The 14,278-nt window shown below is 37.8% G+C and overlaps 1 protein-coding gene across 15 annotated transcripts in view; it reads right to left on the bottom strand.

Moving 5' to 3' along the window:
• Nucleotides 1–14,278, bottom strand: part of tenm4 (teneurin transmembrane protein 4) — a 210,990-nt gene that overhangs the window by 168,307 nt on the left and 28,405 nt on the right. For 2 of the 15 annotated variants that reach the window (XM_008426387.3, XM_008426390.3), the window contains exon 2: nucleotides 12,769–12,891. The exons of the other annotated variants lie outside the window; for them this stretch is intronic. The gene's annotated coding sequence lies outside the window, so the exon portion shown is untranslated. The remainder of the gene's footprint in view (nucleotides 1–12,768; nucleotides 12,892–14,278) is intronic. 15 annotated transcript variants of the gene reach the window in all.

Raw genomic sequence — 14,278 nt, 5'->3', positions numbered from 1 at the left:
ATATATATTTGAGGTTCACAGCAGTAGCCTGAGGAAGGTCTGAGACTCAAACACCGCAAATAAATGATGTGGCGAACAAAAATATTTTAAGTGCAGTTTCCATGGCTTCAGGACTGTTTCTTTGGTAGTGCAAAAAAAGATAAACTATTCTTACTGCAACAACCCTGAGATCAACCCCCAACATAATAGAGAAGAATAGGTCCAGTACATTACGCACGCAGCCCTGAAACATTCTACTTTATAAAAATAACAGCGGCATCTGTTATGACATGAAAGTCTATTTGCTCTGTTGTTTTTATTATGCTGCTGACAAACGGATTCCCTGCTGCTGACTTTTGCAAGAATATCAAAATAAATTACTTTTGTTTGTAGGCCGCATTAGCTGGTAAACGCGATCTTTTACCTCTAACATTACGGTTAAGTAAAAACATTAACTCCTGAAACATAGTTTCCCACTCGTACTATAGACAATTTCACTGTTACATCCCCAGTCCAGTCTGGATTCCATGTATCATGCAGATGTAATTCAATTCAATTTAATTGAGTTCAATGTGATTTCATTAAAATTAAATGCTTTGTTTGTCCTGAATGGGGAATTGGTCGTTATGGCAACACTTATCTAAGTTTCTTTAAACAGTAAGGACAGGTTGCTACACTTGAATCATGTAAAAAAATAAATAAAATACGAAGGTTTACGTTAAAACTACTTCTGAATTTGACAAACAAAAAAATTTCATGTGTAAAAAAGTAAAATGCCACAAAGTGATTAGCTAATCTGAATTGTTTTCTTTCAGTTTGGGCCAGAAATAAATTTCTACAAGACAAAATACAACGTAGCAGGGTTGATTTGAGTCCATTTAAACCACAACCGTGCGGTTCTCCATTAGCGAGTGTCGCTGAAAACATCGGCGTGTCGACCACAGCTGCGGCACTCGCTCGTCCTGCCCACGTTTCTGCCCATATCCGTGCCCACAGCAGTGAGGCACACACTGCAATGGAGACACAAACAGCTCAAACCAGACATTACCCAGCGAGAATGAGGCCTGACAATGGGTTAGTAGCTTATGAGTATCGTTTTTCTTAATTGGAAATATTTTCAAACAGCTGAATATGTTTTATAGGCAAAGGAATCTTTTTTTCAGACAGTTGTCTGGCAGTGGAAGTAACACGTGGGGGAGGGCATGCGCCGTTTTACTTCAGGCTTTAAACAACCACGAAAACACTGGATCAATCCAATACTTTCCCTGGCATCTCAAGAAAAGGTTTCCTAAATTAAATACAACACTGCTGCAGATGGTAAATCAATTGCTAATGCATTTTAAAAGTATAACTAAGCATTATTTCTACTGGGTAAAAAGACAAAACAAAATGAGCCACCGCAATGACATGGCCTGACCTTACAAATTAAGAGAATCCAAAAATGGTGCCTATCTTTTTTAATACAATAGAAGATCCCATCAATGCTGTTCAAAGTAAAATCCTTTAAAACGCTTACGTAGAAGAAAATAAGCAAGCCAGAAAAAGTCAAATAAATGTAATCAGATTTAGTTTGACTTGTAGCATCCAAATCTATCCCATATTTCTCTCCAGCGACCATTTTTATTTGGATTGCACATCCTCATCCAATATGCAAATAATCCTTCAAATCACTTCACTTCCTCATTTCCAGGGATCAGAGGGATCTCTTTGCTGTTCATGCTTGCATTCGCAGTACACAACGTGCAGCACACTGGCAATTGCAAGCAATTGTTATTGGTTTAAAATCGTGTAACAAGAGTCATGCATTTCCAAATTAGTCACCAGGTGCATGCTTTTTCCAGTTTAAGAGGTACATTTCACCATGCTGCTTTTAAGCAGCAGCCCTCAGTGGAAGAACTCCCTGCAAAGACACTACTCTTGAACTGCTGGATACCAATTACACTCCCCTCTCAACGGGATGCAGGAGATTGTCTCAGGATAACTCAAGTAGAACTCGACTGAAGAAGTGGACTGCAAGCATCTGAGACTCGCACAACTGGATCCATGCTGCTGAAACTTTAAAGACGAATGCATTGTTGGTGGGAGTAGATATCAGCTTGATTGGCTGTGATATAGCCGTGCAAGTCGGTGAGAATTTTACTGAAAGAAATGCTGCAAAAAACATAAAAATAGAAAAATGCTTACTGACCACAATGTCTGAAAAGAAACTCCCAGGAGCACCAACTAACAAAAACAAACCAAGAGACGGCGATTCATGCTACCAGTCTGCCGAGCTGCTGGCAGCTCACTCCCGGTCCTGCTGTGTGAGGCCGACTCTTACAGCCCAGCCAGAAATAATAAAGTATTTTTCTCAGAAAGTCTGCTTATCAGAAGCTGCGACCCACCATAGCCTGTGGGATTGTCAAATGCCATCCCCTTCCGTTGAAGTGGTCCACAGTGTTGCCCTCAGGAGCCACTGGGGGTTACAACTCTGCCTCTGGCTTTAGCTATTTATAAGATTTGGACGGGTTGCACCGTGTTTTTTGTATTTTATTTATTTTACTTTTTAGCTAATTTAAGACTAAAAAAAAAAAAGACACAGATTACCATTGTCTTTACATGGCATGATTACTTATTTTATCAAAACTCAAAACTCGTTTGAATTAGAATATAGGATGAATTTTGACACTGGTTTAATTGAACTCTGGTTCCTTTGTCTGTAAAATCCAGTTTGTTTAGGGAGGAGTGAATTGAACTCTGAGACGGTTTGTTAGTCACAGTGCAATGGGAAAGTGAACCACACCAGTTAAAAATGTAATAAATGTTGAACGTTTGTCCCCAGTAGAACCGAATCTACTGAACCATCAGGTGTGGAAACCCCCATTATTGGCAAAAGTAAGCTAATTCACAAAGAGTCAAAATCATACACACACACTCAGGCATGTGTAAACTGCTGCCGATCTGTGCAGATTGCACTTTGGCAACATTCTTTTTTAAAGTTTTTCTGCCATGGTCGCAAATGTTTAAGCTTAGTTCATACTTTTTCAGTACAGCTGAGGTCAGTGCTTTCCAGCAGCTAATAGTTGGTCAGTTTAAGGCTAGTGGCTTTCAGTTTAGAACAGGCTTAAACATTTCTGGTTCCTGAACTGCTCCTGATCAAAGTTTTCTTCACCTGAAGGTGTGTGTCAAATAGTTGCAACTTGGATGGGTGTGCCACCACATCAATGATCCCAAATACACATCAAAACTGAAATTGGAATCAGTAGGGCAAACAGAAAGCTAACTTGAAGTTTGTAAGGTAGGGCTGAACATTTTTTAGAAACTTGTGATTTGCAAGGATATCAGTAAATGTTGCTGGAATTATATGACTTGCACTAAATAAATCATTTAAAAGCGTGAATGTCTCACTGCTTTGGATTCATAGCAAACGTAGACTCCACATAATGAGTGGTCCCATCTAGCTACTGTAAAAAAAGAAAATCCATATTTCCATATTAACAAGGTTTTATTGACAACCACTTCACCTTTTAAAGCTTTTTATGCTGCATTAAACAAGCTCCATTGAATATATTACAGGCAAAAGGAGCGTGTATGCATTGTACTAAATAATTAGCTAACCTAGCTAATTGCAGTCCAGGCAGCTCTTGGTGATACGCGGTAATGATGCAATAAGGATGGATTTGCGGTATATTGTGCAGACTTAGTGTGCGCCCAGCTCTTGTTATTTAAATCTCATTTAAATTGTCTGAATATTGTACCCTTAAAATAAATGGTTCAAATATATGGTGAGTCAAAAGAGAAAAAATAAATGAATAAATACATAATTAAATCATTCATTTGATGTACCATGAAATAGATATATGCTTAACTGCTTAAATCATTTATTTAGTAGATTAAATATGAAATTAAAATATTGAAATGCAAACCTACAATAGCCGATGAATATGACTAAAAAAATTGTTATTTCATTGTTCCTGCAGGATCACAATGAAATAATTTGTCAAACTTAAGCATCAAAGTTGAGGGGCGAGGCTAACACTGACCTGTTGAACTCCACAATTTTTTGACTTGATCGACCACGTAACCTGGATGACAATTTCCTGCTTCTGTGTCGTCTCATAACTTTAAAATCTCTCCTAGCGTCTTCTGGAAATTATTAAGAAAATTCTCCATTACAAGAATTTCAAAGAATCAGGTTAGACTAGTGGAGTTCAACAAATCAGTGAAAGCTCCGCCCATAACCCCGCCCCTCAACATGAGTTTGACAGATAAAATTATTTCATGTGGACACCATAGGAGAAGGAACCATAAAATAATTACATGCACATCTAATCAATCATCTGCATCAGCTATTATGAGTTTGCATTTTAATGATTTAAATCCATATTTAATAAATTTGTTGTGTATTTAAAAAAATAATTAAACATTTATTTATGCCATGGTGCATTTAATTAATGATGCATTGACATATTTAATTTTGTTCCTTTTGGCTCTCCATACAAATAAACCATTAAAAGCAGAAAATTAAAAAAGGATTAAAGTTCCTGTGTTAGTTTATGTGTTAGCCTGTATATAAACCTCAGACTAACACTTTTCTACATAACACAATTGACTTCCTGATCAAAGTGCTTCCAACTGTTCAGTAGGAAGAGCAGCACATAGTGAAAGCGTCAATCAATCACATAAACTGGAGTAATTAAGTTTCCTCACAACAGCAATAATATGGATGTTTGCTGCACTTTGCAAAATGAACCAGCAGCCATTCCTGGCTTCAATGGACACACACACACACACACACATATATATATATATATATATATGGACATGTGATCCACGATAACCTGATGCACCGCAAACAGCAGACGCGGCCGCAGTGAGACAATAAAACCAGCGGATGTTCAATATCAACAGTAAAAAAAATAAAATAAAAAATCAGCACACGCAGCAAAGCCAGAAGAAGCATCGCTGCATGAAAATGGTCTTACTCTAAGTGCTCAACTGAGTCATCTCTGCCTTCCCTGCTTTGACAGCCACACACCTCCCACATTTCCCTTCTCAACAGCCCCTGGGTGTGGCTAATCACTCTCTAGCTTCATCAGCCACCAGATGACAGCTCCGACTATAAAGATCCACTGTTTGGAGAAGGCGTGGCTGCTGCAGTGGACCGCTGTAAACACAATGGACTTGTTTTCGTCAGCTTCATAACATTGCAATACAAAAAAAAAAATCCCCGTTCTCAGACAATGAAATAAAGATATCACACTATCGTGACAGTTCAGACAAAGGTCCTTGGGAGGATCGTCCCGGGGTAGTGTTGGTTTATGCTGATTTGTCTCTGACCGATTATGATATGAAATGGCTGATGGATATCTTAGCAGTCCTATGTTTACCTGCACAATCCCCATGTCTCCAAGGTACCAGAGGGTCTGCACCATCTGATCGCAGTGGCTTAACAATAGACAGAGCTGAAACATGCAGAGAACCATATGAATACACCCACAGCACCCTGCAGTCATACCACTTAACTTTATGTTAAGTAGCATGTTGCAACCAGACTTTTGGAGAATGGTTTCTACCAGCTTTCCACTTTCAGTGAGTGAAATTTTCAATATTTCTTCTGAGCAAAACAGCTCAAGCTGTGTGGTTTGACAAATTCTCACTTGGTTTTAGTTATGGACATTGGCTAAGTCATTATGACGCTCGACTTTGCTTTGATCTAAACCATTTTATTTTTGCTCTGGCTGTATATCCAAACAGCTCTGCCACTACAACGTTTCCTCTTGAGGATGACGTTTTCCAGTGGAGGACTCCGCTACCCTAAAACACTACTCATAAACATTAGTTCTGCTAATATTACACATGGTATTTAGCACGGTTGAAGCTCTAAATTCAACCATGTTGATACCCGCCATGTGTCAATGACACATTGACTTCAATGGGGTGAAATTTATTGCAGATCTACCACACAGGGTTGCGCTTCAGGAAGTGCTTCTTTGTAATAGACCTTTCATTAACGGCTCCAATTTTACAGTCTATGAATACTGCTACCTCTGTTGCTGATTTTGACTAGATGGCTAACTGCCATGCTCTATATGAATTAAGGGCATAAAATAAAATAAAGTCTGATTGTGGCATAATCAAATGTGGAAAAAATTTTACATTTACATTTTATTCAGACATAGATTTTTTTTAACTAAAGGCTTGGTTCGTCTTCTTTTAGTTTCCCTCTTTGATTGTTCACACATATGGGAGAAAATGACCTTTCCTCCATCAGGGTAGGGCATTGCATCCTCCTATATATAAATTTAATTCTCCCAGTAAATTAGGATTGATCTCTAGCTCTAGGCCATAATCAGCAACACTGATCTAATCAGAGTTTGGCTTAGACAGAAAAGGATACTTCCATAAATAAAAACCATATGAGGGCCAAGCAAATGCCTATAACGGTGATGCTGAATTTGATCTTCTTCTTCCTCTCCACAGGTATGCTTTTAGCTCTCTACCTTCAAAGACTACCAGCCGGATAAAATGTTCACCGTGTGTCTCCTCGCTGTTGTTTTCCTGCACTGAGGGTTTTACATCATACTTGCATCAGCGGATGTGAGCTCCACATGCAAGAGTCACTGCTAAGCAGGTAATGCCCATGGAAGCCTGGCTGAGGGTGATCCCAGGGAGACAGAATCTGTCAGCGGCGCCTCGCCCGGCGACACCAGGGGTAATAAATTACCCAGAATTAACACATCATTCTGTGCTCCGCGCATGCATGCAGCTACACTTAACTCATGCCATGCAGTCTAATGAAGCTATTAACCAAACCCAGACTTGGAAAGCCAGCTTTCAGGGTTTAAAAATTCAAGTTTCTAAGTTACTAACAAAACAGAGGGAGATGATATTAAATATTATCTTTAACTTGGTTTAAATGGTTTAGAATCCTGGAATTGTAGGTGGGTTTTTATATTGGATTCACATTTTATAAATATTTCAAACAATTTGATTTGTAGGGATTTTACACATACTTTGCCATCAGGAAGTATTTGCCCCAAATACAATTTTAATGTTTTTTTTCTTCCTCTTTTAGTCTCCGTTCTAGAGCATCAAGTACATTTTCAAAATAAAAACAGTAAATGCAAATTGCATTTTTTCAAAAGATGATTTCCTTTGTTAAAGGAAAAAGTTAACTTTCATATCTGTGTATCCCCATCAACTCCTCATCCCGAATCTCACAAAAAGAGACCGAACATTATTTAAACCACCTAACAATCAGGGTCATTGGTTCTGCTGTAAAATGTATGTAATTTTGTTTAAAACACCAGTCAGTAACGTTACGCTTAAGCACGTGAAAGGACAGTGATCCGAAAAACACACCAAGACGATCACCTCTGAATGGCTTAAAAAAATAAGCTACATGGCCTTTTAGGAAAGGCCTAGTCAAAGATCTGATTTGAATGGCAAATCTTTAAGGAGGTATTCATACTTGAATACCCTCCAATGTGTCTGAATGAAAACAATTCCTAGCTGTGGTACTTTGCACTGCAAACTAAACAAAATGACACAAAATGACCCCAACAGAACCTTTAACAGCCGATTGGGAAGAGCTCTGACATGTGACTTGGTGGGCATTGAAGGCATCCTCTCCTGTCGATGCCTGTCACTGATGCTGGGGGACATTTAGCAGAGGGCTCAGAGTCCCAGTTCTGCAGCTTTTATCTACCGGATATCTGTAGAAAGCAACTAGCCCTGTGACATGCTGATAGTGCGGTACACACCAAAGCCAAACTTCAGACCAACGTTCAATCATCACAGAAGGCTGCAAAATAAGTGTGAGAATTTGAAATGTTTTTTTTTTTTTTTTTTTATACTTCACGGTGAGATGTTGGTACCGTGGTGTACAAAAAAATTAAAACCACTCACAAGGGAATGAATAAAAAATTAAAGAGAAGAAAGGAAAAGAGAAACGATGTCAACTGTTTTAAGGGTTAAAGCTTTTACCAATTTCCCCACCAGTTTATCAGCATGGCTTTTAAAAAGCTATTTCATTCCTTCCTAATAGGCTCCATCTTTCCATTTTTCCAGTTTTTGCATATTTTGCTTGCATAAAGAGAAGGAAAAGAAACCTCTGGAGCCAAAATGTTATTCTCACGAGGGAGGAAGAATTAAACCTGAAAAGCATAAAACCTGGAAATCTGAATGATTAAACCTTACAAAAACATTATGCATATGGCTGGAAGTAGTTGCAAAGAAACAAAGTAATTTATGGCAATTCATGCAGTACAGAAAAGATTAATCATCATTCAGTTGTTTTCTTCTGCTAACTCTGATTTTAATTCTCGTTTACAAAGCCTCACAAAAGTATTCTTTGAAATATGTTTTACAATTTGTTCCAAGTTTTATTTGATAATCCAACACAAAACAGTAAGTAACTTAATAACTTATTTTTTACAAACAGAAACGCAAAAATGTGATGATGTATTCAGCCTCACTTGAGTGAATAATATGTAGAATCACTTTTTACAAAAAAGTGATTCTATATTTCTCAAAAGATATTTTTTCAAACTTTCTCAAATTTTCTGTCAAACTTGCTCTCAAACTAATGTTGACACCCTGATGCAAAATAGTTCTCGCTTTGTAGTTAGTCGTCTTTATTCTGAAACCACTAAATAAAATCACCCTTTATAGTTTTTGGTTTATACAAGAAAAAATCTTAAAAACTATTTCTTTTATTTTATTCTTTTATTTTCTTGCTCTATCACATGAAATGCTTCCTAAATTACTCCGAGGTTAAATCATGACAAGATTGTTTTTTTTTATCAGGTTTTATGAATAAAACTGTTGTTTTAATTCAGGTTATTTCCAAGCTAGACAGTTTTTTTTCTCTGGTAAATATCACCATTTTAGCACAAGGTGTGTAATGTACACTTCTCACATCTTTTAGCCGTGGGGGTGCATTTGATGAATAGAGTGGTCATTATTCGTAAACTGAAATGTAAAGTCTCATGTTGCGTTCCCGTCTTCTGTTGCTGAACGCACGCCTCACTGAGAGCCACCCCGTCCCGCCGCCGCCACACTTGTCAACAGACTCATTAATTCATTACCAAAGGTGCAGATAGGATTTTTGTAAAAAGAAATAAAGAAAAACTGCAGCAGCTAAACTCAAGAATTTAAACCCTCATGTAAAAGTTTTTTGTTATGTGACACTGCAGCAGGTAGAGAGGATAAGTTTTGTTACAAAATACAATTAATTGAGCCTTTTTATGGCGTTTTGGACCAAAGAGATGTTGCTGTTGCTTAAGTAACCACAATGAGCATAGAGGTTGCAATTTTTATTTTAATTGTCATGTCATTTAAAGAGACATGCACATTTTTAACAGTTTTAGATTTAAGGTTTATTTTCTTTAAATGTTAAACATTGAAATGTCAATTCATTAGAAACAGACTTGCATCAAACAGCAAATCAAAGTTGAGTCAGAGGTAAGACTTTATTACTATTATTAAAGAATGAGATGGACAGAAACGTCCCTCTGGGCATCCTAGTTTAAATGCTGCCAACCTCAGCAAAACCTGATGCGAATCCAGCTACTGCTGCTGGTGATACCATGTCGAATTTCTACATAGTTAAGGGGAATGAATCTACTACTATAAAAATTGACTTTTTTTTTCTCAAAGTGCAATAACTATGAGGGTAACACGGCTATTGAAAACCGATCGTCCAGTTGTCCCATGATGGGTTTAAAACGCAAGTACTGACCACCAGGCAGATTGTAAAAAATAAATATAATACAGAGTTGTTGGCGTACTTTAGAAGTAAAACCTCTGACAAATTCTTTAAAAAGCAAAACATTCAATGTGTAGTGATTTATACTGGTGTAAATTCTGTGCCAACTTTCAGTCTTCATTTCAAATACAATACACCAATTACTCTGCTGATTTTGTGCTTGGCCAGTCGAAAACTAAAACAAATGCATCGTGTCTAAGCACTAGATATGCACCGTCTGGAGCACCAGCGTAGACGAAGTGTGAGTGAAGACGACTCGGGTCCAACAGGGATATACTTGCCTTTGTGAATCCGCAGGTTTGGAGTCAAACAACAAACAACAGACAGACAAACGACACATACGTCTGTCGTTTTTCCCCACAGTCATCTATATCCCCATTTCTGTCACAAAAATGCTTCTACAAGCAAGACTGAATGCAAGCAGAGAAGAAACAATCGTTAAAAAATGTGCGATAAACTTGTGAAAGATTCTAAAGAGAAAGCAACACCAGCAGGGTCAAACTGTTCAATTTGTTTTAGGAATGCACTTCTTCTACTTACGCTTCTTAAGCCACCTGATGTTGGTTGCAGGCAGATTTGATTTGTTTAACGTAATAACTGCAGCGATTCAACTCCAGTCCAAGCAAAAAGACGTTCATTGCTGCTGAACTCCTTCCAGATAGCTGCTGGGGGGAAGGTATGGCTGGCTTTAGCCAATTCTAGACACATTTGACAATCTCACAATTAAAATATTAATCCAAATATTCTACAGGAAATTCAAACATACAGACTGATGTTTAAATGTTTAATGATCAGTGACAGGAAGTTGCTTAAGGCTTCAGTACTGTTGCAATAAATGAATGAATGATTTAACAACCTAAAGCATAGTAGTAAATCAGTGCTTTTTCCCCTCAATATTAGGTTGGACATGTTATTCATTTTATAATTCAATCGATCCATCCATCTAATAAATGGATAAATCCAAGAGTAATGTGAGGGCTGGTGCCTATCTCCAGCAGACTTTGAACAAGTCGTCAGTCAATCACAAGGCAACACAGGACAAACAACCGCGGGCGCGCGCACACACGCACGCACGCACGCACGCACACACACACACACCGATACTTTAGGGCAATTTAGAGAGACTAATTAACTCAGTCATATTTTTGGACTCTGGGAGGAAGCCGGAAGCAATATTCTTTAGTTCTTTTCAGTTTTTTTTAAATTTCGTAGAAATACCTCTACTCCACAACCACGAGGATTTTGCTGCACTTGTTCAGTGATGCAGAGACAGAGAGTTCTGTCAATTTGGGATGTTTCTGAGGAAAAATCTGATTTTATGTTAAAATTATAAACATTTTGCAAAACAGATTTTATTTAATGAGTGATCAAAAAGTAGCTATTAGATGTCTGACTTCTTCATCCTTACAATTTTTGTGAAGCTAATGTTTCAAATTCCAAGCAAATTAACAGTAAAAAAAGGTTTTAAGAACCTATCTGGAACACAGGTTCCTGATTCATACTACACTGTAGTATGGAAGTTTTATAAAAGTGTGTTCTACACATGTGTTAAAACTGTCACTATGTCCTGACAGTTTTAGAGATGATTATAATAAAAATTATATCGTCTGCCTCTTCCTTGTGGTCCTATTGCCATCTGCAGAAATACACAGCTTTGTCAGAAAAGAAAACAATCACAACCAGGATGAGGGTCTTGGTATTGTTCACTTTTAAGTATGCACTGATCAATAATGGTCTTCCTACAATAGTCTAGTAAATTAGTTTATTTTTCCTCAAAAGTGATTTTTTTTTTTTGCCTAGAACATCTTTTGGAAAGAAAGAGGTCACTACTTTTTGGCAAAAATCTCTTTAGACAAACTAAGAGCATTATTTTAGAAAGGTGACAATATGTAAAAAAAAAAAAAACATAATTGTTCTTTAATAAACATTACCTCCACCAGCTTTAATTAAAAAAAGTAAAGCAAACCAAATCTAAAAACATTTACATCCAGTATATGAAAATATATTCATCAACCTTTTGTACGGCAAAAATGAGAAACAGCAAAATAACGCTCACCTTTAGAGCAAGTGTGGAGCGTCAAGGTTCAAAAGAAGGACGACCTAGTTAAGTGCAGTCATTGTCTCCTGTTTAAGTGGGGTCAAAAAAAAGCAATGTTGAGTCATGAGGAAAAACGAAAAAAAACAAAAACTCAAATTTTAATCTACCAAACTATCCAATGTCACTCAAACAAAGGCAGCCTTTATGTGCTGCACTTAAGGTGCTCTCTTCCTCAGACCTCTTCAAATGTACAATAGCTTTAAGTTTAATAAAAACCTCATAAGGAATAGGAGACCCCCTAACAAAATCTAAACCCTATCACTAGGGATCTGACAAAGCACGTTAAGGCATCCGATACAACAAGGAACAGAAAGCTCTGCAGGCAATGGGAGAAGAGAATATAAATACTAAACAAATAACACTTAATTGAGGTCAGTGTGATTGAATGCTGCAAGGCTAGGATGGCTTTAACATAGGTTCCAGATGGCAGGTTGTTATTTCCCCGTGCCCTGCTAATACTGCAGGATTCAATGCTGGTAACCTGAGTGTCCCCTGGGCCCTCTGGCTCCTCCACCGCACTGAAATCAGGGCTAAGCTTCCTCCGCTCGCTTCTCGGCAGGTTTACTCAACTTTGAAAAGGGGGAGTGTTTGGATATAGGGTTGGAGGAGGGGTGTGTGGAGGTGTAGGCACAGGGTGGGGGGCTGTGCAATGGAACAAAGCATGTTAACACCGTTTATGTGTTTAACAAGTTTGGAGACAAGCCGGGTTTTCCTTCCAATCCTCACTGGATGGTGAGTCTTAGTGCTTAACAGCAGGACAGAATCCCCGAGTTACGATTTGCCTCCCCGCTCCTCCCTGCTGCCTCAGCGAAATTCAGAGAAACACGCTTGTTTTGTCATTTAAATGCCGATGATGCTCGTCAATATCTTTCACTGCCAATTCCTCTGAAAATAAGGAAGAGAACCATAGATCAATGATTCATCTCTGAAACAGTCTTACCAGTCATGCTCCGTTTTCTGCGTGTTAAGATCTGAGTGCCGACAGCACTCTGGAGAATTCTCTTAATATTAGTGCTGGTTCTCATCCAAGATTGGGCTTTTTTTCTTCTCTTTCTCTTGTTTTCTAAAAAAAAAAAAAAAAAAAAGAAAATTGCAAACCAACCGAATTCGAGTAAAGTATTTCACGCTTTTATTATATTTTATATTTTTGCATTTTTAATGATTATGACTTAGAGGTGTAAAGGAAACCCAAAATTCGCAGTCTCAGAAAATTTGAATATCACATTGGACCAATCAAAAACAATGTTTTAAGCACGAATGTCAGGCTTCTGAAAAGCATGTACATTTCTATGCACTCAAAAGTATGTTAGGCAACATCCTCTTGCATGAATTAACTGCATCAATGAATACAGCGTCTCATCTTCTTTTATCTTAGGTTTTGTAAGGCCCCCCGCCCCCTTGAAAATGAGATTATATATCTCAAGGGGTTATCCTTGAAACAAAAATACCTTAATTCCCAAATTATATTGTAGAACTTCACTTTCATCTAAAAGCAGGACTCTGGAGTATTGTTCAACGGTCCAGTTCCCTTTCTGCTTACCTGGATGAGACGCCTCTGATGAGGTCTCATCTCTCTGGTTCAGGAATGGCTTGACACTGAGAATGCCACATTTTTAGCCCGTGTCTGGTACTAGTCTGTGTGTGTGGTGGATGGTCTGGAGTGGATTTTGCTTAAGAACGTAAGTCCTCCTTGTTGATGTTGCATCTTTACCTACCAAAATGTTCAGCTAAAATGCTTGGATATAGAACCCTATGAACAACCAGCTTCTTCAGTAATTACCTTTTGTGGCTTACCCTGCATGTGAAGGGTGTCTTCTGGACATCTGTCCAATCAGCAGGCTTCCCCATCATTGTGTAGCCAACTGACCCAGAGTGAGAGACCGTGTAAAGCAGCACAAAACCTTTCCAGGTGTTTTGAGTTAATTAGCCAATTAGGCTGTGACACCAGGAGTTTCTATTAATGACCTTTGTCACAGTATCCTCCTTTTCTGAAACATTGAATTTGGGTTTTCATTATCTGTAAACCATAACTGTGAATATCGCAAGAAACAAAGGCTTAGAATATGTGATTTTTCAGTTTCTGAGACGACTGGCAAGAAATATTGTAATTTTTGTAAATGTTCAGACCGGGCTACCTGAGCAGGTAGCTCAAATAATTTACAAGTAATGTCAGACGGTCGTATGAAGAAGAGTTAAAAATAAAGAATAAAATATTAGAAAACGGCATTTTGATTTAGTGGATATTAATCCAAATATTCATAATTTGCTGACATCTGGTTTTGCCAATTTAAATAATAAATGTTCATTCAAAATGACTGTAATGATCAACAACTATTATTATACCAGCAGTATGATTTTTTTTTTTGTCTTGAATGGCAGTTTGCATATTCACAGCCGAGATAAAGTCAGACTTATTTTGCTTTAAATGTACAATCAGAACATATTTTAAT

The sequence above is a fragment of the Poecilia reticulata genome, chromosome 13 (assembly GCF_904066995.2).
Source record: "Poecilia reticulata chromosome 13, P_reticulata-male-v2, whole genome shotgun sequence".
NCBI lineage: Eukaryota > Metazoa > Chordata > Actinopteri > Cyprinodontiformes > Poeciliidae > Poecilia > Poecilia reticulata.
Note: the sequence above shows the minus strand (reverse complement) of the source record. Positions and strands in the feature narration are given on the sequence as shown.